Source organism: Phyllobates terribilis, unplaced genomic scaffold, assembly GCF_046119375.1.
Source record: "Phyllobates terribilis strain yellow unplaced genomic scaffold, ASM4611937v1 Scaffold_13__5_contigs__length_258822181, whole genome shotgun sequence".
Classification (NCBI taxonomy): domain Eukaryota; kingdom Metazoa; phylum Chordata; class Amphibia; order Anura; family Dendrobatidae; genus Phyllobates; species Phyllobates terribilis.
The window spans coordinates 238,239,198-238,265,973 of NW_027362773.1; positions in this window are offsets into that span (position 1 = coordinate 238,239,198).

Below are 26,776 nucleotides of genomic sequence, written 5' to 3' on the forward strand. Positions count from 1 at the left end.
CTGGTATCCGGCATCCTCCTCCCCCCTAGTGGACCGTGGCCTACCTTGCGATGCTCTTCTTCCGTAGGCCGCGGCTCCGCAGTCGATCGTCGGGGTTGAGGACCTGGCGTCGCGCTACGAGGACGTCAGCGTCGCTCTTCCTCCCTTCCAGGACCTTACACAGCGTTAGAGCGTGGGGCGGAGTTTCGGATCTCGCGCGCTTTCGGCATCCACGCCCCTCTTCTTCCCGTGCGGCGTCCCGGAAGATGGCGTCCGAAGGCAAGAAGCAGCTGCGGATGGCGGGAAGAAGGCAGAAGACGGCGGGAAACTGTCCAAGATGGCGTCTGATGGCAGGAATCGGCTCCGGACGGTGGGAAACTTCACCACAGGTAAGTATAAAAGTCTCTTTTTCAGGCACGCAGTACCCGGTGGTTGCGGGCACGAAATCCTGCCGACTACGCCAAAGTTGATGCGCCCACTGGGCCAGTGTTGTGCAGGGGAACCCGGAACTGGGCCTGTTGTAGAATGCTGGGGGTTGTAGTCTCCGTGTGGCGGTGACCCGGTCCGTACCCAGGGTGGTCAAACCAGTGGCAGTCTTAATGTATAGCAAATGTCCGACTACGCCACCCGTGGATTGCGGTCAGTGGGGACCGCCGCTGTGCTGCCTACCGCTGAGGCTGATGTTGTTTGCGCAGCCGAGTATGGGATAACTCCCCACGGGAGAAGTATTGTCTCAGGGCAGCTAATGTGAGAGATGATGGGAGTGATGGTGTGAGGGTCCCAGTGCTAATGGTGCTGGTGTGGCAAGGAATCACAGAGAGGTGCAGTTCAGGGTCTTTACTGATGGTACAAGGCAGACCCACCCGGGAGTACTGGCTAGTATAAGGGGCCTGGTCAGTCTGCGAGCAAGCAGGAGTTCCCCTGGCCAGGTGGAGTTGTAGGCCTCCCCGTTTATCTGCACTCTTCCTGGCTACCTTGCTGTCAGCGGTTACAAGTAGCCCACGTCCCTGAGTATACCGTGTGGTGCTCACCCGTATGGCTGGTGACTTGGGGCCTTCTGTTAGCCTCCGCTCCTGGATGGCGGCGCTGGTCCCTTCTTGGTGACTGAGCCTCCTGGCTTCTATGGCCAGAGGACCTGAAATCCCCTGCCGGCTGGTTTCTGCTGCTGGATATATAAGTCCTCAAAGCTTCGGACTCCTGTGTCCGGTTCCTATTGTCTTCTGCCAGGGCGAGCTCTGCTCAGCTTCCAGCCCCTCATCTTTAGCTCCTAGCTCCTACAGAGCTCCTTGCTGTTACTTTCCCTTGCTCTCACTCTGACTCTGACTGTTCTCTGTTCTCTGACTCACTCAACCCCACCCCAGATCCAGTTTATAAGAGCAGAATTCTCCCCTCCCAGGACTGGGGCAGGAGGATGTTGCATGTTTAAGGGATCCTGATCAGGAAACCTCCCACTTGCTCTCCGACGTAATCTCTATAACTGTGGTGACCAGACCCCTGGGGTGCCACACATGGCTCTTGTAAGGGGCATTGCAGTACCTCATAATTTTTGGAAAGCATTCCATTCACTGCTTAGGCCAACAGTGCACAGGAGACCCAGTTGCTATAAATGGAAAAAAAGGTTTAGTTAACGCCCTCTGACCTCCATGTCATTTCCAAGGGGCATTGGAGTGCCTCGAAATTTTTGGTAGGCATTGCACTCACTGTATGCCCTATAACTGTGTAGCCGAACCACTCCTTTTGTTACAGAAACATATCCTACAAGACATATCTGGTTGACTGGCCTGATATTGATGTGAATGGTCCCTGTTCCTCCTGCTCTTTCTCCTTTGCCACTACCTCATCCATTATTTATCACCTGAAGCTTTGTTTTAACGGGAGTCATAGAACTTGGATAGTAGCAGGAAACATCCAGCAATCTTCGGAGGAGGTAGGATATGCGCCAAAACGCTGACCTCCTCAGGCCTAGCCGCTACTACATACATGCGCTTGCATTACAATAAAACAAAGCAGATGCTAACTTCTATCATCCTCATCATGCTCCTCACCTTGGCACTCTCAACTCCCCTGATGGAGAAGCCAGGGCCCACCGGAGGAGTCTGATAGTCCGGTGGGCTCGGCCAATGCTGCCCTAAAGCAGGCCAGGCTAAGAAAAGTGTGGGAAAGGCTACTGGGACAAATAGGGGTGGCTGGGGACCGAGTATGGACACCCGGCCACCCCCTGGAGGCTGGAGAGCAAGCGGGGACACCCGGCCACCAGGCGGCTGGGGACTGAGTATGGATACCAGGCTGCCGACACAGCCATGGCGTGGTGGCCAGATTCCGCCTCCACATGCCTAAAAGGCCCAATTTAAAGTGAAAGCAAGCAAGCAGTATGGTATTGCAGCCTGGGGGTGGGTGGGTGGCAGGCTGTATACTTGCACTTGCATTGCAAGGAATGGGAGAGGTACAATTGAACACTGCCCTGGGACAAGGACTTGAATGGGGATAGTTGCAAGTCTGCAATGACAGGTGCAAGGTGGGAGGTATCTTCGCATGTACCATGAACAGGGGTTTGGCATGCACACACTACAATGGAATAGGCTCTCCTCCCCACTAAATGCACTGGGGAGGGCACAGGTAATGTTTTGGTATACGTGCTTAATCTTATGTATAAGGCACACCAGGTCAAATAGGGGCAGCTGGGGACTGAGTATGGATACCTCGCTGCCGAAGCAGCCATGAGGTAGTGGCCAGCTTCGGCCTCCTCTAAACTAAAAGGCCCCATTTCAAGTGCAAGCTAGCAGTATGAATTGCAGTCTGGGGGTGGGTGGGTGGCAGGCTGCACACTTACACTTGCATTAAAAGAAAACATAGCAGATGCTAACTTCTGTCATCATCATCATGCTCCTCACCTTGGCACTCTCAACTCCACCGATGGAGAAGTCAGGGCCCAACGGAGGAGTCTGGTTCTCTGGTGGGCTCGTCCAATGCTGTCTAAAGCAGGCCGGGCTAAGAAAAGTGTGTGGGGGGATGTTCCAAGGAGAAATGGGGGCGGCTGGGGACCGTTTATGGACACCCGACTGCCCCCAGGCGGCTGGGGACCGTGTGGACACTCGGCCGCGGGGCGGCTGGGGACTGAGTATGGATTCCAGGCCGCCAACACAGCCATGACGTGGTGGCCAGATTCCGCCTCCACATGCCTAAAAGGCCCAATTTCAAGTTCAAGCAAGCAAGCAGTATGGTATTGCAGCCTGGGGGTGGGTGGGTGGCAGGCTGCATACTTGCGCTTGTATTGCAAGGAATGGGGGAGGTACAATTGAACACTTCCCTGGGACTAGAACTTGCATGAGGATAGTTGCAAGTCTGCATCTTCTGATGCGGCAAGGATCACTTATGACGGGCACACTTTTAGACAGTGACCTGGGAGTCAGAGATGCTTCCAGGGTCCTCCCCATTCTGTTCCCATGTCTTTTCAGCACTTTATGCATGTGTCACACAGCACATGGCCAGATAAGGTTGTAAAATGTTAAAATGACATTTCCCGGTGAATGCATTTGTCATAGTTGAAAGCAATACAAAAGTGCAAAAACGCATTAAAAATGCTACTTGTGAACATAGCCGAAGGTGTGGAGGAGTATTTTTGTTTTTGGTCATTTATTTTAACTTATACACAAGTCTTTTCCCTGGAAAGGATGTTCCTTAACATATTTCACAGGAAAAAAGTTTCACTTTCGTTTTATTGTGAGCCTGTAAAAGTGGCTTAATACCTCTGACCACGTTGTTGACAGCAGTGACCTGGGGGTCAGAAATGCTTCCTGGGGCGATCCGCATGCTGTTCCCATGTCATTTGAGCACTGTCACTATCGTTTTGGGCACTTGTTAGGCTTTTAAAAGACTGCCGGGGGTGCCACCGCAAAAATGCTCGAGTCTCCCATAGACTAACATTGGGCTCGTTGCTCGGGTCGAGCACCCGAGTATCACGGCGAGCTCGGCCCGAGCTTCGAGCACCCGAGCATTTTAGTGCTCGCTCAACACTAATAAAGAGGCATTGCTGCACCCAGGGAAGATGAATATTGCTATGATTGTTTTTTTATTGGTATGAAATCCTATATAACAGTAACAGTTTAAACAAGACAACCACTCTAAACCATTGCTTGTTGACATAGAGGGAAAAATCTGAGTTTTAATGACTTCAACCTAAGTGTATGTAAACTTATGACTTGCACTTAATCTACAGGGTGTGCCATTTTTATGGATACACCTAAATTAAATGAGAATGGTTGGTGATATCAACTTCCTGTTTGTGGCACATTAGTATATGAGAGGGGGAAAACTTTTCTAGATGGGTGGTGACCATGGTGGCCATTTTGAAGTCGGCCATTTTGGATCCAACTTTATCTTTTTCAATGGGAAGAGGGTCATGTGACACATCAAACTTATTGAGAATTTCATAAGAAAAACAATGGTGTGCTTGGTTTTAATGTAACTTTATACTTTCATGAGTTTTTTACAATTTTATGACCACTTATAAAATGTGTTCAAAGTGTTTCCCATTATGTTGGATTGTCAATGCAACCCTCTTCTCCCACTCTTGACACACTGATAGCAACACTGCAGAAGAAATGCTAGCAGAGGCTTCCAGTATCCGTTGTTTCAGATGCTGCACATCTTGTATCTTGATGGTATGGTGTGGTATATGGGGTACAAAGATAGTGGGGCCATTCTTCATCAATGGAAACCTCAATGCCACTGGATATCTGAAATTGCTACATGATGATGTGTTGCCCTCTTTATGCAATGAAGATGGCAAGTTCCCTGAGTTTTTCCAACAAGATGGTGCACCACCACATTATGGGTGTCAGGTCCGAGCATTCCTACATGAACAGTTTCCTGGAAAGTGGATTGGTGGTCATGGAACAGTTGAATGGCCACCAAAGTCTCCCGATGTGACCACCTTAGACTTTTATCTTTGGGGTCATCTGAAGGCAATTGTCTATGCTGTGAAGATCCGAGATGTGCAGCATCTCAAACAACGGATACTGGAAGCCTGTGTTAGCATTTCTTCTGTGGTGTTGCTATCAGTGTGTTAAGAGTGGGAGAAGATGGTTGCATTGACAATCCAACAAAATGGGCAACACTTTGAACACATTTTATAAGTGTTCATAAACTTGTAAAAAACTCATGAAAGAATAAAGGTACGTTAAAACCAAGCACACCATGGTTTTCTTATGAAATTCTCAATAAGTTTGATGTGTCACATGACCCTCTTCCCATTGAAAAAAATAAAGGTGGATCCAAAATGTCTGAATTCAGAATGGCCGCCATGGTCACCACCCATCTGGAAAAGTTTTCCACCTTCCATATACTAATGTGCCACAAACAGGAAGTTGATATCACCATCATTCCCATTTAATTTAGGTGTATCCATATAAATCGCCCACCCTGTATATTGGCTCTCTAAACTTTTTTTCCAATCAGTTATGTTCCTCTAAAACAGGGGTGGAGAAACTTGTGTGAGCAGTGGATAATGCAGACACCTTTTCAGTGCTGCCTGCTGCAGTGTAATCAACTCCCAGATGACTGATGAAGGTCTTACTGACCGAAACGTCTTTATTGAATCTGGAATTTCTATGAACAATAAAATAATTCAGTCTATGTGAAGAAGCGAGTGACAAGTCTTTCTTACGTTGTTTAAAGGACTGGGGTCCTACTTGTGCACTGAAGTGTATCTGGAAGTGCAGTGTTTGTTATCATAATTGCTCTATATACATGACATAGGAAACACTGAGCGTGCTCTATATTCATTTTCATGCTCCTGGATTTGATCCTTTGAGTTTGTGTTCTGTGGTCGGCTTCTCTTACTGCCGAGCCACAGGAGACACACCTTTTCTCTGGGTGTTTGGGTTCTGCTATCCTGGCTGCAGTCTGTCTAGCTTAACACAGGTGTTCTTCATTTAATCTCTTTGTCTGTCCTATCATTTTTCGGGTGCAGTTTTAAATACCTTCGCCTACTGGTATTCCTGCTGGTAAAAGACCTTGTTGGATTGATTCAGTTTGCTGTAGTTTGTGTTGGTTACAGTAGATTTATGTAAGATTCCTCTATTCCTCAGAGAAATTTACTTTAGTGATCCATGAAGCTGCTAAGGACATTCAGGGTAAACAGCCGTAGAGTGGGGGCCCCATTACATTATCTTAGGGTGCCAACCTCCACGGTCAGGCAGGGACAGACCAGGGTCAGGGAACAGCTTTACCTAGTCTGTACAGGGACCTGTCAGGTTCAGGTTTTTGTCTCCCTGGTTTGATTTATTACCTATGTGATTGTGCTTTGCCATTCATAACACTCATCACAAAGGAGGTAGCGAGAGCGCTCTTTATACATCACGAAACATACACTGAGACTGCTGTACATACCTCATATAGGGGACACTGAGACTGCTGTACATACATAGGATACACCAACATTACTATATATGTATCACATAGGAGAACCTGAAGCTGCAGCATATACATCACACAGGAGACACTCGGGCTGAAGCATATACATCACAGAGGAGGTGCAGGAGCATATAGATCACATAGGAAACCCCAAGACTACTGTACATACATCATATAGGAGACACTGGGGCTAGAACATATACATTACATATGAGAAACTGAGGCTGAAGCATCTACATCATGTAGGAGATGTTGGGGCTTAAGCACAAACATCTTGCAAGAGACACAGGAGCTAGAACACATACATCACATAAGAGACCCTAAGACTGCTGTCTATACATCACATAAAAGACAATGGAGCTGTAGCATATAAGTCATGTAACAGAAGCTGGCACTGCTGCATTTACATCACAAGAGATGCTGGATCTGCGGCATATACATCACAGGAGACATTGGGCTGCGGCATACGCATCACTGGAAAAGCTGGTGCTGGGGCATATACATAACAAAAAATGCAGGGGCATATACATAAAAAACGCTGGAGCATATACATCACAGGAGTGGCTGGGGTATATTCATCACAAAAGGGGCTGGGGCTTATACAGCAAAAGATATTCGAGGGCATAAACATCACAGGTGGGCGATTACAAAGCACAGGAGACACGGGGGCAAATACAACACAGTAGACTCTAGGGTTGGTTCTGCTGTCTTCGTCTGTGGTATAGGAGCACAGACCACCAGCACGTTCAACTGAGCCCACAAAGTATGCCCAGAAGTTGGCACTAGCCAGCATCAGGACATAATCTTTCATTGCATGCATGCATGCTCTCTTGCAATGTATAGAGCTATTAAAGGGCTGGCATAATGCGGTAACCAACCCGAGCACTGTGGTCCCCGGTAATCTGTCCGGGGGGGGGGGGGGGGGGACATTGTGTTCCTCAAAGAGTCCACGGGCTGGAGTTTCCCCACCTCTGCTCTAAAAATATCCTATTTAGTGTCTATACTTACAGTCAATCATTGTGGTTACAATATTTTTAAGCTTATCATGTTTTATTTTCAAATAATTTTTGAGGCTACCCAAGAATTCTAATATTTTTTTCCCCCAACCTGTCCCCAAAAGTCTTCCCTTCCCTTCACCTTTATTATTCTGTCTGTTATATTGGTAAATATAAAACAGAAAAAGCCATTCCCTTTTGTTGGTCCTGCACAAGTTTGGCAAAGTAATTCATTTCTATCATTGACAAAAATATGTTACTTTCATGAGATGCACAAAGTTTCTAAATTCATATCTGACTCTTAACTTGCACAGATTACTGCACTAGAAGTATCCTCTACATTACATCCTATATAGATTGAGACCATGTTGACATAAAGATTGTATATTTTAATTTGCCATGCCAAATTAGATGTAAGTTTGGTAGAATGAATAAAGGTGTAGAAGTAGAAGATCATGTTTATGACATAAAGTTTTAAAGAATTTTGCCCCTCCATCCATGAGGAGCTCTATATGCCCTTTAGAATTTATTAAAAAAAAAATTAAGAACTATGTTAGTAGTTTAGATACTTTTGATACATTATTAATATTCAGTTAAAAGCACCAAGTCATATTACAATGACACAATTGGTTTTCTTTCTTATTCTGGAGTTCTGAGAATAAGTTTGTTGACATTCATTTGGCTGCCAATGTGCTCTTTCTAAGGGTCACTCAATGTTAATAGCACCATTTTTCTGACTAGACTTTTGAATTTCATTAAAACATTATTAATTGCCAAATGTAAAAAATATCCAAGCATTATGCATGAACCAGACACAAAATACCTGTAGTTTTGGACCTGGGTTCTTGATATTATGCTGGGATAATGTGTTTGTCAAAGCAGATATGTTTTTGGCAGCACCTCTTATGCCACTGCCAAGACTACTACAATTCACCTAGCAGCACTTTGACCACATTAATCTATCTAGTGACAAGTCCAACTTCATCAGTTCTTCAGCTTATTACCCAGGGACGCATGCTAAAAACTCTGACATCCAGAACTTGGCAACTTTGATTCCAGGTAGGTTAGCTAATTTTATTTGGCGTCAGGTTCTTAACATGTAATTGTACTCTTTCTTTTTGTCGACCGGATCTTGTCGTAAGGAAATGTGCCACTTGATATACAGGATTACTATATTTCTAGAGAGGATTATTCAGTAAGTATTATAAGAAGAATGTGTCATTTTATTCCTACTAACCTGTTATGCAAGCAGCATTAGCTGTAATGTATTTTGAGGTTCTCTACTATATTCTGTGTGAACAGAACTGCACAGTTTACCAGTGATATTCTTTGAGTAATGTATTATTGAACATTTAATACTTTTTAAAAGTGTTGCGCACAATAAGAAAAGTAAGTTATTTATCTAATCCTGTTCCAGGTTTAGGTTCCCACTGGCCGTCACAGCTCCAGTTGCAAGCAAAGTTGGTTGCCAAGCAAACCGATTAATCCACCTCTCCATTTTGCTAGTATTCCATCTCTCTGCTCTGCAAATCTCTTTATTGGCTCTCAATTTTCCAATGGATACATTTTAAACTACTAACACTGACCCACAAAGCCGTCCATAATCTGTCTCCTCCATATATTTCTAAATGATCTCCTGGTACCTTCCCACACGTACTCTCTGGTCCTCATAAGCCTTCAATCCCTCCTCCACACTTATACCTTCCTCACCCAATTGCCTCCAAGACTTCTCCTGAGCATCCCCCATTTTCTGGATCTCCACGCCCAATACGTCCAATTGTCTCCAACTTTTGGAACCTCCTGACAAAACTTGAAAACTCATCTCTTCAAGAATATTTACATTTTACGATGACCCTGCTGTCATTGCTCTAACATAGGAGCTGTTCCAACCGACCTACTGTCTCCTTACCCATTACCCAGTAGACTGTAAGCCCATAATGGCAGGTTCCTCTCCTTTAGTGTACTAGTTTCACTGTTATTTTATTCAATGTAATTTATATTTGAGGTGTAAAGTCTTTTCTCATGTACAGTATCATGAGATCAATTGTGCTCTTAAAATAAATAATAATAAAGTGACTCAACTCCGGCTGTCATCTTTGGTACTTGTGGTCCAGGCTGTAGCTCTTTTCCTCTTAGCTCCTAGACTTGTCTATCATCCAATTTAAAAGACTCCGACTTTAGAACCTCAACTGTGTATCTAGGCATATCCCATACTTTGACCCTATCCTGACCTTAGCTTTGTTTCTTGTTTACATTTCTGCATCACCCTGGGTCTTTTTGGTCAGCAATTGCTAGCCAACTTCTGTTTCTAACCCCTGACCTTTCTTCCTACTATATTTCTGTCTTATTCTTTGGCTTTTCACATTCTGACTGCTTTCCTAGTAAAAAAGTCTAGTTAGATTTCAAACTAGATTTCAATTTGATCTGCGATGCATTGCTTCAGTGACTATTCTAAAAGCCATTTCCTGACAATCCAACCTGGACAGTCTATATCTCTTTGCAGAGGTTAATATGAACATTTATTAGACTCCAACTAAATGCAGTAAACATATTGCACTTATAAGGCTGCGTTCACACATTGCGTATTTTCGCGCGCTTTTTTGCGCTCGCTTTTGAAAATACGCAATGTGCTTTGTGTCTGCCAGCAAAGTGAATGGGAAATTCACTTTGCCGTTAAGACACTGTGTAATTTTACGCAGCGGGAAAGTGCAGCTGCGTAAAGAATTGGCATGTCAATTCTTTACGCAGCTGCGTCCCGCGCTTTCTCTGTATTGTGCCCATTATAAGCGATGGAATTACGCAGCGGTGTTCACACACTGCATAATTCCATCGCTTTTTTACGGAGGCGCAGGATGGATACTCACCTACCCGATGTCAGGGGAGAGGCGTCCGGTCCGCTCCAATCCCGCCCTTCCAGCATCTGCCGGTGAGCCGATCAGCTGTTAGCTAACCGGCTTGTAACCGGCCGGTCAGCTGATTACAAGCCGGTCACGTGACAGTCAGCTGATCGCTTCACGGCAGAAGCTGCAAGCGCGGGACGGAGCACACGCGTCTCTCATGCATCGGGTAGGTGAGTATCCATAGTCTGTACATACACTGCTAGGGACGCACACACGACACATAGACACACAGGACACATAGACACACACGACACAGACAGTACACATGTCACACTGAAATGAAGTGTGACATTACACATGTCACCCTTCATTTTCACACTGCGTTTTTTGCTGCACATTTTTACGCAGTGTGTGAATAGAGGTGCTTTTTTTACCTGCTTAAAAAAACACAGGTAAAAAAAGCAGGAAAATATGCAACGTAAAAAAACCCAGGGAAATACACAATGTGTGAACGCAGCCTAAAATTCACTTCTTAGGCAAGGAAAGTAAGAAAATAAGATCTATTTTTAGGCAATCCCTTTACTAGAGATGAGCTAATCAATTCAATGTGAATCGACTTTGAGTCGACTTTGAATGAAATTTGCAGATACCGGTAGGTTCAAACAATTTTGTAAGAATTGGCCAAAAAATGCTCTGCACTATTGTACACATTGCCAAAGATTCAACCAGAGAGGACCCACATGTCCTCATAATACCTCACAGTACTAACATCATATCATATACTGAAATCAGGGCTGCCATCAGGAATTTCGGGGTCCCATACTGGCAAAATTTTGGGGCCCCCTGAGACTCTTCCCAGGCTCCACCCCAGCTCTGTCTCCACCCCAGCTGCGCCTCCATCCCTCAAGCCTTCCACAGTTCCACTGCCCACTCTTGGAAAAGCTCTAATGTCTGCATCACATCCTCACCATATCACATACAAAGCCAGTAGCTTTTGTTTTGGCCACCGCCACAACAAGGTAAACTCTTCTGGCCGGGCCCTACTCTACTATAACTTATTAAACATTTCTTATAATACCCAATACTCTTTTTAGGTATATTTTTATTTTTTCTAAGAGAATGTTTCAAATGCATTTTTTAAAATGACCAATAATATCACATACAAGGGACAAATCACACAGTGATGAGACCACATCTTACCACCACGTAATGACTGAATAATAGCACATACAAGGAACAAATACCACCACACCATGGCCAGATCACATATTACAACCACATACTGACCGAATAATACCACATACAAGAGACCAATACCGTCACACTATGACTCGACAACATATTGTCACCACATAGTGACCGAATACTAGAATACTGATCATTAACACAATACTATTATTACCTTAAGTGCCATTATACACAGGAGCTCTATACATAGTATACAGTGTATAGTGTCATTGTACAGGTAACACACTGAGTCACTGGTGGTGGTGACGTCTCTAGGTGAAATCCTTCATCTTCGCTTTTCTTGTTCATCCAGCACAGACCGCCATCACTTATTCCAGCCAGGACTCGTCTCTGCATAAAATAACACAGTTATCTAGAGCACTGCTTCCAGAACACATTCCCCAATTTTTCCCCAACTTCTACACTACGCCAGATGAAGAAAAAAAGTGACATAGTGTCGCCCTGCATAGTAACAGGATGTCCCTCACTGAAAACAGTGTTCTCAAAGTAAAATACATCACAGTAGTAATAATATCCTTTAATTAGCCCCTACAGTAATAATGTCCCACATACTGCCCCATGTTTCCATCCGGCGCCAAAGTCTCCATCCTGCCTCCATGTCTCAATTTGTCTCCATTCTGCCCCCAATGTCTTCATTCTGCCACAATGTCTTCATCCTGTCCCCCTGTCTCCATTTGTCTCCATTTTACACCATGTCTCCATTAGTTTTCATCCTGCCCTCATGTCTACATTTGTCTCCATTCTGCCCCCGTGTCTACATTTGTCTCCATTCTGCCCTCATGTCTCCATTCTGCCCCAATGTCTCCATTCTGGCCCGTGTTTTCATCCTGCTTCAGGTCTCCATCCTGCCCCCAATGTCTTCACCCTTCCCCCATGTGTCCATTTGTCTCCATTCTGCCCCATTGTCTCCATCCTGCCCCCAATGTCTCCATCCTGCCCCCATTGTCTATATTCTGCCCCATTGTCTCTATTTTGCCCCCAATGTCTCCACTCTGCCCCCATGTGTCTCCACTCTGCCCCCATGTGTCTCCATTCTGCCCCCAATGTCTCCATTCTGCCCCCAATGTCTCTCCATCCTGCCCCCAATGTCTCTCCATCCTGCCCCATGTCTCCATTCTGCCCCTATGTTTTCACTCTGCCCCAATGTCTCCCATTCTACCCTCAATGTCTCCCATTCTGCCCTCAATGTCTCCCATTCTGCCTTCAATGTCTCCCATTCTGCCCCCAGTGTCTACTATTCTGCCCCATGTTTCCATCCTGCCCCCCATGTGTCCATCCTGTCCCATGTCTCCATTCTGCAGACATGTTTCCATTCTCCCCCCAATGTCTCCCATTCTGTCCCCAATGTCTCCCATTTTTCCCCCAGTGTCTTCCATCCTGCCCCCATGTCTCCATCCTGCCCCCCATGTCTCCATCTTGCCACCCATGACTCCATCCTGATCCCATAGTACGGCTTTACAAAAAAAAGTGAAAAAAAAGTTTCTCCTTACCTTGCTGCACTCCAGCGGAGCCTGGCTTTTCCATCACCAAAAGCACGGTTGCAGGCTCATGACAGTGACATCATACGCCTGCAACTTGCGCTCTGACATCAGCTGCCTGCCTATGATTGGCTGACGGCTGTTAACTATTACCGTGTAGGAAGATTCCCGCACTGCAATAGATTCCAAGTGAACGTGCATCCAAGGACGCACGTTCACAGTGACGGAAATGTCAGAATCCTGCTGCTGGGGCCCGGTGAGTAGAAGACCGGACCCCCTATGCTCACCGGGCCCCATACACCAGTAAGGGCATTAATGCCCAGATGGCGGCCCTGAGTGCAGCCAATCAGTAAGGACCAACAGAGCCAGTGAAAAAGCTAGGTCAGGGAAAGCTGCACCTCGTCTCATACTTACCAGTCACTGTCTTCATCTTTTAGTACAAAATACTAGTGATGCAACCATTCACACACCTAGCAATTCATGGAGGGGTGGTTGTCTAGTATTAGAATTGCATACAGGTAAGGCTTGCATAGAGCGCCAGTAACACTGATGTAGTGCATAGTGTCTGCCTTAAAGCCTGTTTGCGACACCCATATCATTAGATAAGATTGGCTGTCCTGCATTATATAAGTGCATCCCACAAAGACCAACAAGGCAGAAAGATAAGTCGTTAACATTAAGGCTCAAATTTACAAGGAAATATGACTCTTCAGGCCATTAAACTGAGCAAGACACTTCCTATCCTTTACCTGATGCTCATCTTTCTCCTAGCAAGGCCTCATTCTCAAGTAGGACATGGTTGTCATCATTACTGTCATCGTCATCCACATTCCTGTTTTACTCTAGCCACTCCTTTTTATCCTTCTCCATTGCATCACCACCACATATACATCTCTTATTATGTATCAAGGAATTAGGAATATATTCCCAGCAGTGTTGAGTGATACCTTCCGATATCGGGAAATATCGGATCGGATTGGATCGGACAGACACCCAAAAAATATCAGATATCGCCAATTCCGATACCGGAAACCAATGCAAGTCAATGGGACACAAATATTGGAATGAAAATAAACCCTTTCTTTCCTTGTAGGTTAATTCTACATGAAGGAAAACAACTAACAATAATGTAGAATGTATTGGGGGAAGTGGTTGCCCAAATCTATGGGAACAGTGCTCACAGTGAAACATGAAAAGCCGGCAATTCAGCAGCGGCATACACCGGTACCCGACAATTTAGAGCAGAAAGAATAGAGCATCACACATAGATTAGATAGATAGAAACATGTCAGTCACATATATAAGAAGTACAGTGACAGTGTTGCTTACTGTACTTGTCATTTAGTGTTAAAGTATTTATTAAAAAAAATAATAGTGTTTTCATGCACCGTCTCTTTAAAAAAGCCGGCCGGCAATTCAGCATCGGTACCTGACAATTTAGAATAGAAAGAATAGAGCATCACACATAGATTAGATACATAGAAACATGTCAGTCACATATATAAGAAGTACAGTGATAGTGTTGATTACTGTACTTGTCATTTAGTGCTAAAATAAAGGATTTATTAAAAAAAAAAATTGGCGTGGGGTTCCCCGTAATTTTAGTCTCTAGCGGAGGTTAAGCAGATGGCTGGGGCAGATGTTTGAAGCCTGGGAAGTGGGTAATACCCATGGAGCTTCCCAGGCTACTAATATCAGCCCCCAGCTGAATACCTAGCCTTTACTAGCTATTAAAATGGGGGACCCCAAAAAAATGACGTGGGGTCCCCCCTATTTTGATATCTAGCAAAGGCTAGGCAGACAGCTGGGGGCTGATATTAATAGCCCAGGAAGGGTGCCATGAATATTGGCCCCCTCCCAGGCTAGAAACACCAGCCGTCAGCCGCCCCAGAAATGGCGCATCTATAGCATGCGCCAATTCTGGCACTTAGCCTCGCTCTTCCCACTGCCCTGTAGCGGTGGCAGTGGGGTAATAGGGCTGGGGTTGATGTCAGCTTATAATGCCAGCTGACATCAAGCCCAGGTTAGTAATGGAGAGCCGTCTATAAGACACCCCAATTACAAACCCCATAGTGACGGTTAAAAAAAACCACAAACACCCAGAATAAAGTCCTTTAATTGAAATAAACACACAATTCTTTATTGTTCTAAATTAAACCATGCTTACCATCATGCCCATTCCATCTGAAGCCAATGTCTTCTGCAATAAAAGTAAAATAATAAAGCAACCTCATCCTTACCTTTCCATGGTTCCCAGGACAGCTTCAGCTCTCCTACATTCACATTACAGGCTGGATCGCAGCCGAAAGCTGCCATCCAGCTAGCCATGATGCAGACACTGAGAAGCGCAGGCATGCTTGCGCTCCTCCGTCTCAGGCTGTGATGGCATAAAGATGAGCCGAGTTCATGTCCAATGAACTCAGCTCACCTCATGCACGTCACTGACATCGTGGGAAAATCTCCTGCACTCAGCGCTTCAGCAGGAGAATTCTCCCACGATGGGATGGCATTGAGATGACATGCTGGATCACAGCTGAGCGCTGCCATCCCGCTTTTCGTCCTTCAGAGAAACTGCAGAGCGCAATCATGCCTGTGCTCTGCAGTGTCTATTAAGGATGGAGTGCTGGATGGCAGCGCTCAGCTGCGATCCAGCCTGTCATCTCAATGCCATCCCAGCGTGGGAGAATTCTCCTGCTCAAGCGCTGAGCACTGAGAATTTTCCCACGCTGTCAGTGACGTGCATGAGGTGAGCCAAGTTCATTGGACAGGAGCTCACCTCATGCACTTCACTGACAGCGTTGGAAAATTCTCCTGCACTCACCGCATGCGCAGGAGAATTTTCCCACGCTGTCAGTGACATGCATGAGGTGAGCTGAGTTCATTGGACATGAACTCGGCTCATCTGGATGCCGTCACAGCCAGACACTGATGAGCGCCAGCATGCCTGCGCTTCTCAGTGTCTGCGGCATGGCAAGCTGGATGGCAGCTTTCGGCTGCGATCCAGCCTGTCATGTGAATGTAGCAGAGCTGAAGCTGTCCTGGGAACCATGGAAAAGTAAGGATGAGGTTGCTTTATTATTTTACTTTTATTGCAGAAGACATTAGCTTGGCTGATGCACCATGTGACCTTGCCTGACAGTGTAAAATAAACCCTTCCAAGCCTATTACTATCAGCCCACTGCTGTCTGCTTTGCCTTTGCTAGTTATTAAAAATGGGGGGACAATAAGGATAATTATGTGAGGTCCCACCTATTTTTAATAACCAGCTAATGTAAAGCAGATAGCTGAAGGTTGATATTAATAGGCTGGGAATTGCCATGGATATTGGCACCTTTCCAGCCTAATAAGATCAGCCCTCAGCCACCCCAGACATGATGCATTCATTAGATGTGCCAATTCTGGCACTTAGCCTTGGCTCTTCCCAATTGCCCTGGTGTGTTGGCAATAGGGGTAATGGGATTGTGAGGTTGATGTCAGCTGTCTAATGTCTGCTGACATCAAGCCCATGGGTTAGTAGTGACAAAGTATCTCATACCATCTTTATTGAAAAAATGACCAACTATGGAATGGACAATGCAATTGTTAGTTGGATTCATAATTGGCTTAGTAATCGGACGTAAAGAGTGGTCATAAATGGTTGAACATCCAGTTGTAAGAATGTCTCAAGTGGGGTACCACAAGGCTCTGTCCTGGGCCTTGTGTTGTTCAACATCTTTATCAATGATTTAGATGAAGGAATTGAGGGTAAACTGATTAAATTTACTGATGACAGAAAGCTAGGAGGATTAGCTAATACACTCCCTGACAGAAGTTATGTCGTTTATCCATGTTATGTAAATAAAAGATCATAACCTGACATTAAATTCATCCATTGGTTTCATAAATTACTCTTTTGAAAGCTGAAACTCTCCCAAATTTGGTTTAGGTTAAGAAAATAAATTGGCATCAAGGCTGAAATATTGATCATTTAATGAACACAGAATGGTCAGATTTTGGCAAGACAAAAGTTTTGTCGCCCACAGAAAGTAATGTGATATTCAAACAAATAATTATCTTAAAATACAAATATATGTTGCATAACATTGGTGAATGAAGTTGTGGTGCTATTAGAGTCATATTTAATATTTTGTGTGACTTCCATGAGCTTTAAGGACAGCATCCATGCGGTTCAACAATGATTCATACAATTTATTAATGAAGTCATCAGGAATAGCAAAGACTGCAGTCTTACATGCCTCCCAGAGTTCATCTAGATTGTTTGGTTTTGTCTTCCAAACTTCCTCTTTCATCCTACCCCAAACATGCTCAATGATGTTCATGTCTGGTGACTGGGTTGGCCAGTCCTTGAGCACCTTGATCTTTTTTGCCTGGAAGAACTTTGTTGTAGAGATGGATGCATGAGATGGAGCACCATCCTGCTGCAGAATTTGACCCCTTTTATGATTTGGAATGTAAGAGGTACCTAATACTTCTTGATATTTTAGGCTATTGATTTTGCCTTCCACCTTGCAAATGTTTCGCACACCCCCACACTGAATGTAACCCCAGACCATGATCTTTCCACCACCAAATGTAATGGTTTTCTGGGTGTATTTTGGATCCATACCGGCTCCAGTAGGTCTCCTGCTGTATTTGTGGAAGCTGTGGTGTAATTCTACTGAAGATTCATCAGAGAAATCCACCTTCTGCCACTTTTCCAACATCCATCTGTTTAGCAGGCTGTGGGACTTTGCAAATGCCATACGGTTTTGTATTTGCCTTATGTTTAGTGCTGGCTTCAGGGCACTGATTCGACCATGGAGGCCATTTTGAGACAGAATCCTATAAACTGTTCTAGTTGACACAGGGACTTGAGGTGACCAGGCCTGTTGGAGCTCTGCTGCAGTGAAAGAGGGGCTTGCTTTGGATTTTCTAACCAACAAACGTTCCTCCTGAGCAGTTGTCTTGCGGGGTCTGCTGGACCTGGGTAGTCAAACACATCTCCAGTCTCTTCAAATCTTTTTTAATTCTTTGTACTTGACGCTGAGACACATTAAAGGTGCCAGTCACCTCTGCAGTGGATCTGGTCTTCAGCCTCTTGATAATCAAGGCTTTGGTCGCAGGGTGGATTTTTGGCATGTTGTCAGAGCTCAAGTTGCAGTTCAAGTGAAGATCTGGGGTGCTGGGTTTCTTTTTATACACACCCACTAATTAACCGATCATTTATTGAGCACTGGTGAGGATGTAAACTAGGATTGGGTGCATTATATGACCAGGTGACAAAACTTTTGTCTTGCTAAATCTGACCATTCTGTGTTCATTAAATGATTAATATTTCAGCATTGATGCCAATTTATTTTCTTAACCTAAACCAAATTTGGGAGGGTTTCAGCTTTCAAAAGAGTAATTTATAAAACCAATGGATGAATTTAACGTCAGGTTATAAGCTTTTATTTACATAACATGGATAAGCGACATAACTTCTGTCAGGGAGTGTACTAGAGAAGAGAGAGAGAAAATTTAAAAATTATCTAAACAAACTGGAAATGTGGGCAGCAACTAACAGAATGGTTTTTAACAGGGAGAAAGGCAAAGCCCTACATCTGTCAAGTAAAATTAAAAAGCATATACAGAATGGGAGGAATAGGGCTAAGCAATGGCACATATGAAAAAGAGTTGGGTATACTAATAGATCATACACTGAACATGAGTCAACAGTGTGATGCAGCAGCAGAAAAGGCAAATACAATTCTGGGATGTATTAACAGAAGCATACAGTCTAGATCACGTGAAGTAATTATCCCCCTTTACTCCTCTTTGGTCAAACCTCATCTGGAATACTATGTCCAGTTCTGGGCACCACATTTTAAAAAAGACACAGAAAAACTGGAGCAAGTTTAGAGAAAAGCGACCATAATGGTGACTGGTCTGCAAACAATGTCCTACAAGGAACAGTTAAAGGATCTTCAAATGTTTAGCTTGCAAAAGAGAAGACTGAGAGGAGACTTAATAGCTGTCTACAAATATCTCAAGGGCTGTCACACTGTAGAAGGATCATCCTTATTCTCATTTGCACAAAGAAAGACTAGAAGTAATGGAATGAAATTGAAAGGGAGAAGATACAGATTAGATATTAGAACTTTTTGTCAGTGAGGGTGGTCAATGAGTGGAACAGGGTGCCACGAGAGTTGGTGAGTTCGCCTTCAATGGAAGTCTTCAAACAGAGCCTGGACAGACATCTGTCTGAGATGGTTTAGTGAATGCTGCATTGAGCAGGGAGTGGACATGATGACCCTTCGACTTTTAACATTCTATTATTCTAATGGAGAGGTGCCCATCAGACACCCCCATTATTAATCCAGTAAATAAAAAGAGAAAAAAAACACAGAAAAAATCTTTATTTGAAAAAACATACAGAAAAGAAAATCTTTATTTGACAAAAATTCCCCAACAATTTCCCTCATTCACCCATTTATTTAAAAAACAATAATCCACACAGGCCCGTTGTAATCCAAATGGAGGTCACACGATGATCCCCCCCGTTTTCATCCAGTGTATGGAGCTCGATCACTGTTCATCATTTCGGCTCTTGCGTTGCCCTCATGAGAACCGGTGCCTGTGAACTGAGGTAACCTTACTGACTTCACAACCGTTCACAGCGGCCTGGTCTCACAGCGTACAGCTTGAGACCCAGCAGTGACTGCTGTTCCAGTCTATGGAGCTTCATTCTCTGAACAAAGCCCCATGCACTGAATGAAGAACATGAGGATTGTCGTGGGACCTCCATTTGGATTACCGCAGACCAGTGTACATTATTATCATTTTAATAAATGAGTGAAAGAGCAAAATTGTGGGGGAGTGATTTTTTTTAAATAAAGGACTTTGTGTGTGTGTTTATTTCTTTTGACTACGGGGTTAGTAATGGGGGAGTCTGACAGATGCCTCTCCATTACTAACCCATGGGCTTGATGTCAGCACTAGCTGCCAACATCAACCCCACAATCCGATTACCCCTATTGCCAATGCACCAGGGCAATCAGGAAGAGCCAAGGTTAAGCGCCATAATTGGTGCATCAAAGGAGGGCTGGTCTTATGAGGCTGGGAAGAGACCAATATCCATGGCCCTTTCCAGTCTATTAATATCAGCTGTCTGCTTTGCCTTAGCTGGTTATTAAAAATAGTGGGACCCCACGTCATTTTTTTATGCCCCCATTTTTAATAACTAGCAAAGGCAAAGCAGACAGCTGGGGGCTAATATTAATAGGCTGGGAAGGTCCATGGTTATTGGTCCCTTCTTAGCATAATAAGACCAGCTCACAGCTGTCTGCTTTCCCTTGACTGGTTATTAAAATAGGGGGGTTCCCATGTCATTTTTTTCATTTATTAACAAATACAGTAAAATACATATGCAAGGAACCGCTCCACTCCTTCACTTGGACCTCCGCATCCTGGTTCAAGATAATTTTTTTTTGCTCTGTTATTTTAAGTCATCTTCCTATCCACATTTGTTTGCACGGCAATTGTCTTGCTCTTAACCCCATGTTGCCTATTTTTGCAGTCCCATAGCTCTTATTAAGACCATTTTAAAGCACTAAAGACTGGGTCCCTTTGACTTATATGGGGTTCAGGGCCAGGGTCAAATTCAGGTCAAGTTTGAGTACCCAAACCAAACTTTGGCCTCAAGTTCGGAAGAATATCTAACTTCCAAGGGTCTGCTCATCCCTATAGTAGATGGGTCAATTTGACTTACAAGTGAGCATTGTAATAAGAGTCAATGCCCAAAACATTTTTGTTGCATTAAGTTTGGGTAAATAACTCATAGTCCCTGCACAGTAAATGGCCCCAATAGTACAAAAAATAAAAAAATATATATATACCCTCTTGAGAAAGGTAGTGGCCATGGCTGAGAATATTTCTGGTCATTTCCATCATTCTTTTGAGGCAAAACATGCCCTTCAGGTTTTGCGAAAACAGAACAGTTTTTCTAAGCGCTGCCTGATTTGCAGTACCGCAAACCACTACAATTTGATGCTGCATATTTGAGTGTATCTGTTACAATCTGCATAAAGTGATGACAAATTATACCATGCAGCAGGCAAACCAAAGCCTGCATAAATTTAAAATCTGCTGTTGGCTGCTGATGAGGGATGTGTGTCACCTACTGATGCTATTTGAAAAGGCTTCAAAATTTGTTGATTTGAAGAACTGTGGCATCAAATATATAATTTCCCACATATTTATCCTGGAAAAAACACTAACCAGAATGCAACAGTGGATGGAGGAAAACCAGTAACTTGATCATGTTCATCACCATCCTGTGGCTGTTTTGCACCCTCAAGGTCCATATTACATGCAGCAGTATGTGGAGGAGGAGGGAAGGGGGAAGAAGATACACAGAAAAACAGGTGGATGAGTAGGAGCACATTAAGTTATTCTAGAACGATAATAGATTTCCTAAAGGAGAAAAAACGTGGCGCTATCTAAGCGTAGTGAGATTTGATCAATTAAAAGGGTGAGTATCTCTAGGAAATTGCTCACTCTGGCAAGGGGCTATAAAGCAAGGGTCAAAATGAAGCACTCCTCCTCTTCCTCTTTTTCTAATCCCTCCCTCTCTCACTCAGGCAAGGAGATATAAAGGAAGGGTTAAATTCATCTTTTCCATGCACCTGAAGAAGGCTGCAAATAGCCGAAAAGCGTTGTGCATATAGGTTTTATTGTTTTATATTAGTGTGAATAATAAAAAAATGTTTTACTTACGACAACCTGAAGTTCCTGCACTTTGATCTCACTTTGTGGCAAAGACAGTGCCATCACCTGGTTCTTCCTTTGGACATTAGGTTATCCTAGGCACAGAAATGGGACGAGGCTGACAATTATAGAGAAAATTATAAAGTATTTGAACATAACTAATAAAGAGGGGTTTGGCTTCTTCTGACATATGTAGGGGTTATAGGTTAGACATATTTCAAAGTCATAAATAAACATTTCCAGGGTAATGTGTTATTCTATAGAATTCAATTACCTTAGCAATGCCACCATAGTATACCACTCTCCCAACAAGTAAATTAATAAAATATCTTTTTGCTTAGGTTTACCTCAGTCAACTGTAGCTGCTGTTACCGAAATGTCTAACTAAACTACAAAGTTGAAGACAATACAAACTCAGTGAATACTATATGAATAGAACATGGACCATGATGAAAACTTTAATCCTCCTCACAGTTGACACACAGCACAATTGTAAACAGGAAGAAATATTAGCACATATTTTTCTAGGGATAGTAAATAAAATAATTTTAGGATAAATTATTAAACTTACTGTGAGCTTGTTAATGCTTTTTTGGCTGCATGGACATAGATCCTTCCAGCCATTATCATGGCAGCATAGTGTAAAAAATGGCTTTGGTGAAGTTTAGAAGAGTGATTTTCCTGCCTTTTTATGAAAAAAAGTTGCTAAACTTTTTTGTACTGATAATATTGAATAATAATAAAGCATCCGAGCTGCACATATTAACACCTACTTTGTCATATTCCCAAAAAACAGAACATGGCATACAGAATGTCATCAAGTTCTGTCCTAATACAGAAACTTTAAGAACATTTATAAATCATTTGGTAAAACAGCTTGAACATTGAGGTTTCATGAATTAGTCATCCATCACTCCTTCATTCTGTTTTTCTTATGAGATATTATATTTATTTAGCATAATCTGTCTTTAAACTTAAGACAATAGAAATACTCACCAAAGTCTTAAAGGATCAAATTAATTAAATTTTTTGTGTACACACTCAATCCTGACATGTTGTTGAAATTATCCAGGTAGGGTAATACTTCATTTAAAAAAAAAAGTTAAGAAAGAGAAAAAACTGTTATAGACTGGTTTTAAGCCAAGAAAATGAATATCCTCCATAGGAAAGTGAGGCAATAAAATCAAAAGCAGACACCGAACTCAATTTAAAATTTGAAAGAAATTTCTTGGCAGCCTTACTATGATTTTTTTTTTCATCAATAGTGTCCTTTGAGAAAATTCTACCAATTCAGTTACTGGTATTATAATGCTTATATATATATATATATATATATATTTTTTTTAAATGTATGTTTTATCTGCTTGCTTTAAATGAACTTACAGTTATTTGTGTCCTTTGACCTCAGCCATTGTTTATAGGTAGGTTCCCTCTATGAAGTAATGTATTTATAAGGTACCTGTTAACATTTTGCTCATATGTAACAGATGGCAAAACTATTTAACAGATGTATGCAGAACCAGAATCCACGCACATTTTTTTTATATACGTACTAAGCCTTTGAAAAATCACCTACACATTTCAAGTGCTAAAACATCTGTCGAGCTCAAACAATAATGTAAAATGTATCTATAATAAGGGATGCACCAAAAAGTTCCAGCAGAAGATATGTAGACTGCAATTCACCAATGTGCTATCTACCAATTTAGAAAAAAACGGAATGGTATTCAGTCTATTTATTTTGGTGAGTGAGTGAATAACATAGAAAGGTCCATGAGTCAACATACTTTAGCAATTAGAGTTGACATCATTTCCAGAATTCGGGAAGTTGTTTTGGTGCACTGATATGTTTCATATGAACTATAGCTCATTCTAGTGGATCTCTTGTGCATAATGGAAGTTCTACAAAAAAATCCAACATGTAACATGAATAGAAACGTTTCCTACGTCTACAGTATGTGGCATTATGCTAAAAGGATTATTGCTGTTTTTGTATTGTTGTATAATTTGGATATTTCAGATTTAATATATACTGATACTAATAAAAAATAATGTCACATAAATGCTGTATTTATTGCATGAATTTAATGTTACATTTCTTTCTCTAAGCATATAATTTCCCTGCGACATTACATTCAATCCAATGTGCACTTTTTAAAATAAGCAACTGATTTACCATAATGAGCATTAACAGTCTCATTAATTTTAATATTTGAAAATGCTACTACTTTGTCTGAGACTAAAATAACTAAAATAAACCAGAAACTAAAATAATAATCTACTGTTTTGTGTATACAGCTCTTATGCAGACTTACGAGTCTCAATATTCATAACCAACTATAACAGCCCCCCGAGGAAGCATACGCGAAACGTGCGTCGGGGCTTCAGTGCGGCACCAGGTCCTTACTTTAACATGGGCGAGTCTGTTAGGTATATCGATGGATAGTCACTTGACTTTCTCCCATCGCTCCTATCTCTTCTGAGACTCAGTATTCAAGGTTGCTGGGGTTACAATACCATTTAGAATAGGCACTTTCTTGGCATTTGATGTATAGAACAACCTTTCTTTACCTAGACATATCTATTTCTGTGCCCTTTTGCAACTCTTGAATCACCTTATTGCACAGATGACCTCTCGTGGTCCCTATGGGTTGCCGCTCTGCTTTTGTGCATTCCCCTCTACTGACCTGTTATTTTTAATATTTTGCCTTGGTTTTATCATGTATGCCTAATAAAATTGATGTTTTAGATACATTCAAGCTGTTATTGCTCTTGACTCTTTCTTGGGTAGTATACTCTATTTTTTCCTGTAGGCTGTGTATAACCAATAAAGAAGCAGGAAAATACAGCCTAAATTCTTTAAATAATTGTTGTTCTTTATTAGACAAAAATATGTAGATAGTCATAAATCATAATATTTGAAAAATAATAGGTTTAAAAAAGGTATTGGGCAGTATTGTCAGATGCCCATATACAATGGCAGTTAGGTATGACAGTTAATGTATCTTAATATTACTACATGAATAGCATAATAACACAAAAGATCTTACAAATAGATAAAACTCATTACAAATTATAATCAAAATACATAGAAAGTCATAGATCAAACAATAATTAGTTATGGTGACAAGCATATAATCCTTAATCCACTAAGATATTGGGTCCTAATTAAAGAAATGTAATGAAGCTCTTCGGTATAGATTCAGTATCGATGGTAGAAGGAAATGGTAGAAGTATCCGGTGATATGCCTTTTAACGGCAGTCGTTAAGGATCCCTATTCCTCAGCTCCACTTTTTAAATGCGCTGAGGAAAGATAGTGTAATGCCACACCATTGCTGAAACTTCCACCGGTGTCAGCTGTATGTGACAGCTGACACCCTGCAGTATAGGTTCCGGACAGTTTTGATGCCGATCGGGGCCGATTAACCCTTTAAATACTGCTATCAATTGTGACAGCTGAATTTAAGTTGTTGCAAGGGGGTCACAAGACCCCCTTAGTAACCATCGGACACATGCAATGAGAATAGCGGGGCCCGATGGTTACCATGGTACCCTGAGGTCATGTGATGACCTCAGGGTACGGTGGCCTGTAAGATCCAGCTATAAGCTTGGTCTCACAGGCTGAGTCAGTGACTCATTGACATTCTCATGCAGTGCAGTACACAAGTATTGCAGTGTATGAGACTAGTGATCAAAATAAAAATTATACATGTCCCATAGTGAAAAAGTAAAAAAAGTGAAATAAAATATATAAAAAAGTTAAAAAAAGCACACACCACTAAAATCCGTTTTGCTACAAAATACGCAGTGTTTGTGATAAAACAAAACAAAACAAAAATGTACACATAATTGGTATCGCTGCATTCGGAATGACCTGCTCTATAAAACTGGCATGTTATTTATTCCACATGATGAAAACGGTAAAAATTTTTTATAAAAAACACGCCAAAAATTTTGCTTTTTCATCATACAAAAAAATTGTATAAACGAAAACGCCAAACAGTCCCGCAAAAAAACAAGCCCTAATATGGCTCATTCGGCAAAAAAATAAAAAAGCTACAGCTCTTAGAATATAAAATGCAAAAACAAGTTAATTTTTGTAAAGTATTGCTTTCAGTCTGTAAAAATAGCAAAGCATTAAAAAACTATATAAATCTGGTATCGCTGTAATCATACAGACCCGACGGACAAATCTGTCTTATCACTTTTACAGCACGGTGAACGGCGCAAAAAATAAAAATTAAAAACAATAATTGAATTGCTGTTTTTTGTTCATTTTGTGTTTCAAAAATCTGAATAAAAAGCGATCAAAATATAATATGTGCCCCAACATGGTACCAAAAATATCTGCAACTCGTTTTGCAAAGAATAAGCCCTCATACAGCTCTGTTTGCTAAAAAAAAAGTTACCTCTCTCAGAATAAGGCGGAGAAAAAAACTACTTTTTATAAAAAAGCATTTTTACTGTGTAATAGCAGCAAAACGTAAAGAAAAACGATATGAAGCTGGTATTGCTGGAATCACACCAACCCGAAGAATAAATCCGCCTTATCACTTATACCACACGGTGAACTGTGCAAAAATAAAAATAAGAAGTATTCTGGTACTGCTGTCTATTTGTTCATTCGACCTCCTAAAAATCTGAACAATGCTCGGCTCACATTTATCCTGTGCTCTCCGCTTAACATTTACGTCAGAGTTTCTCTTTAAATTCCCCCAAAATGCAGTTTAGACAAAACTCCAGATGGAGCCACTCACTTATGAGTCAGATGGAGTCACTTTGTACTGGTCCCTGTTCCGGCGGTGTCCCATTATTTTAGGAGTCTTTTTAGAGCACACGTGTGGGCAACCACAGATCTGCGCACACCTAAAAAGATGGAGACTACCGGAGCAGATGCCAAACGGACTCCAAAGTGTCTCCATCTTCATCATTATGGCGAGTGGTTCCATTTTGGGTTTCATTTGAATTGCAATTTTGTGGGATTTACACGGAAACTCCGAAGTAAGTGCACAGTGTAGAACACAAGAAGGTGATCCAACCTTATACTGAAAGCGATCAAAAAATGTTATGTACCCCAAAATGTTACCAATGAAA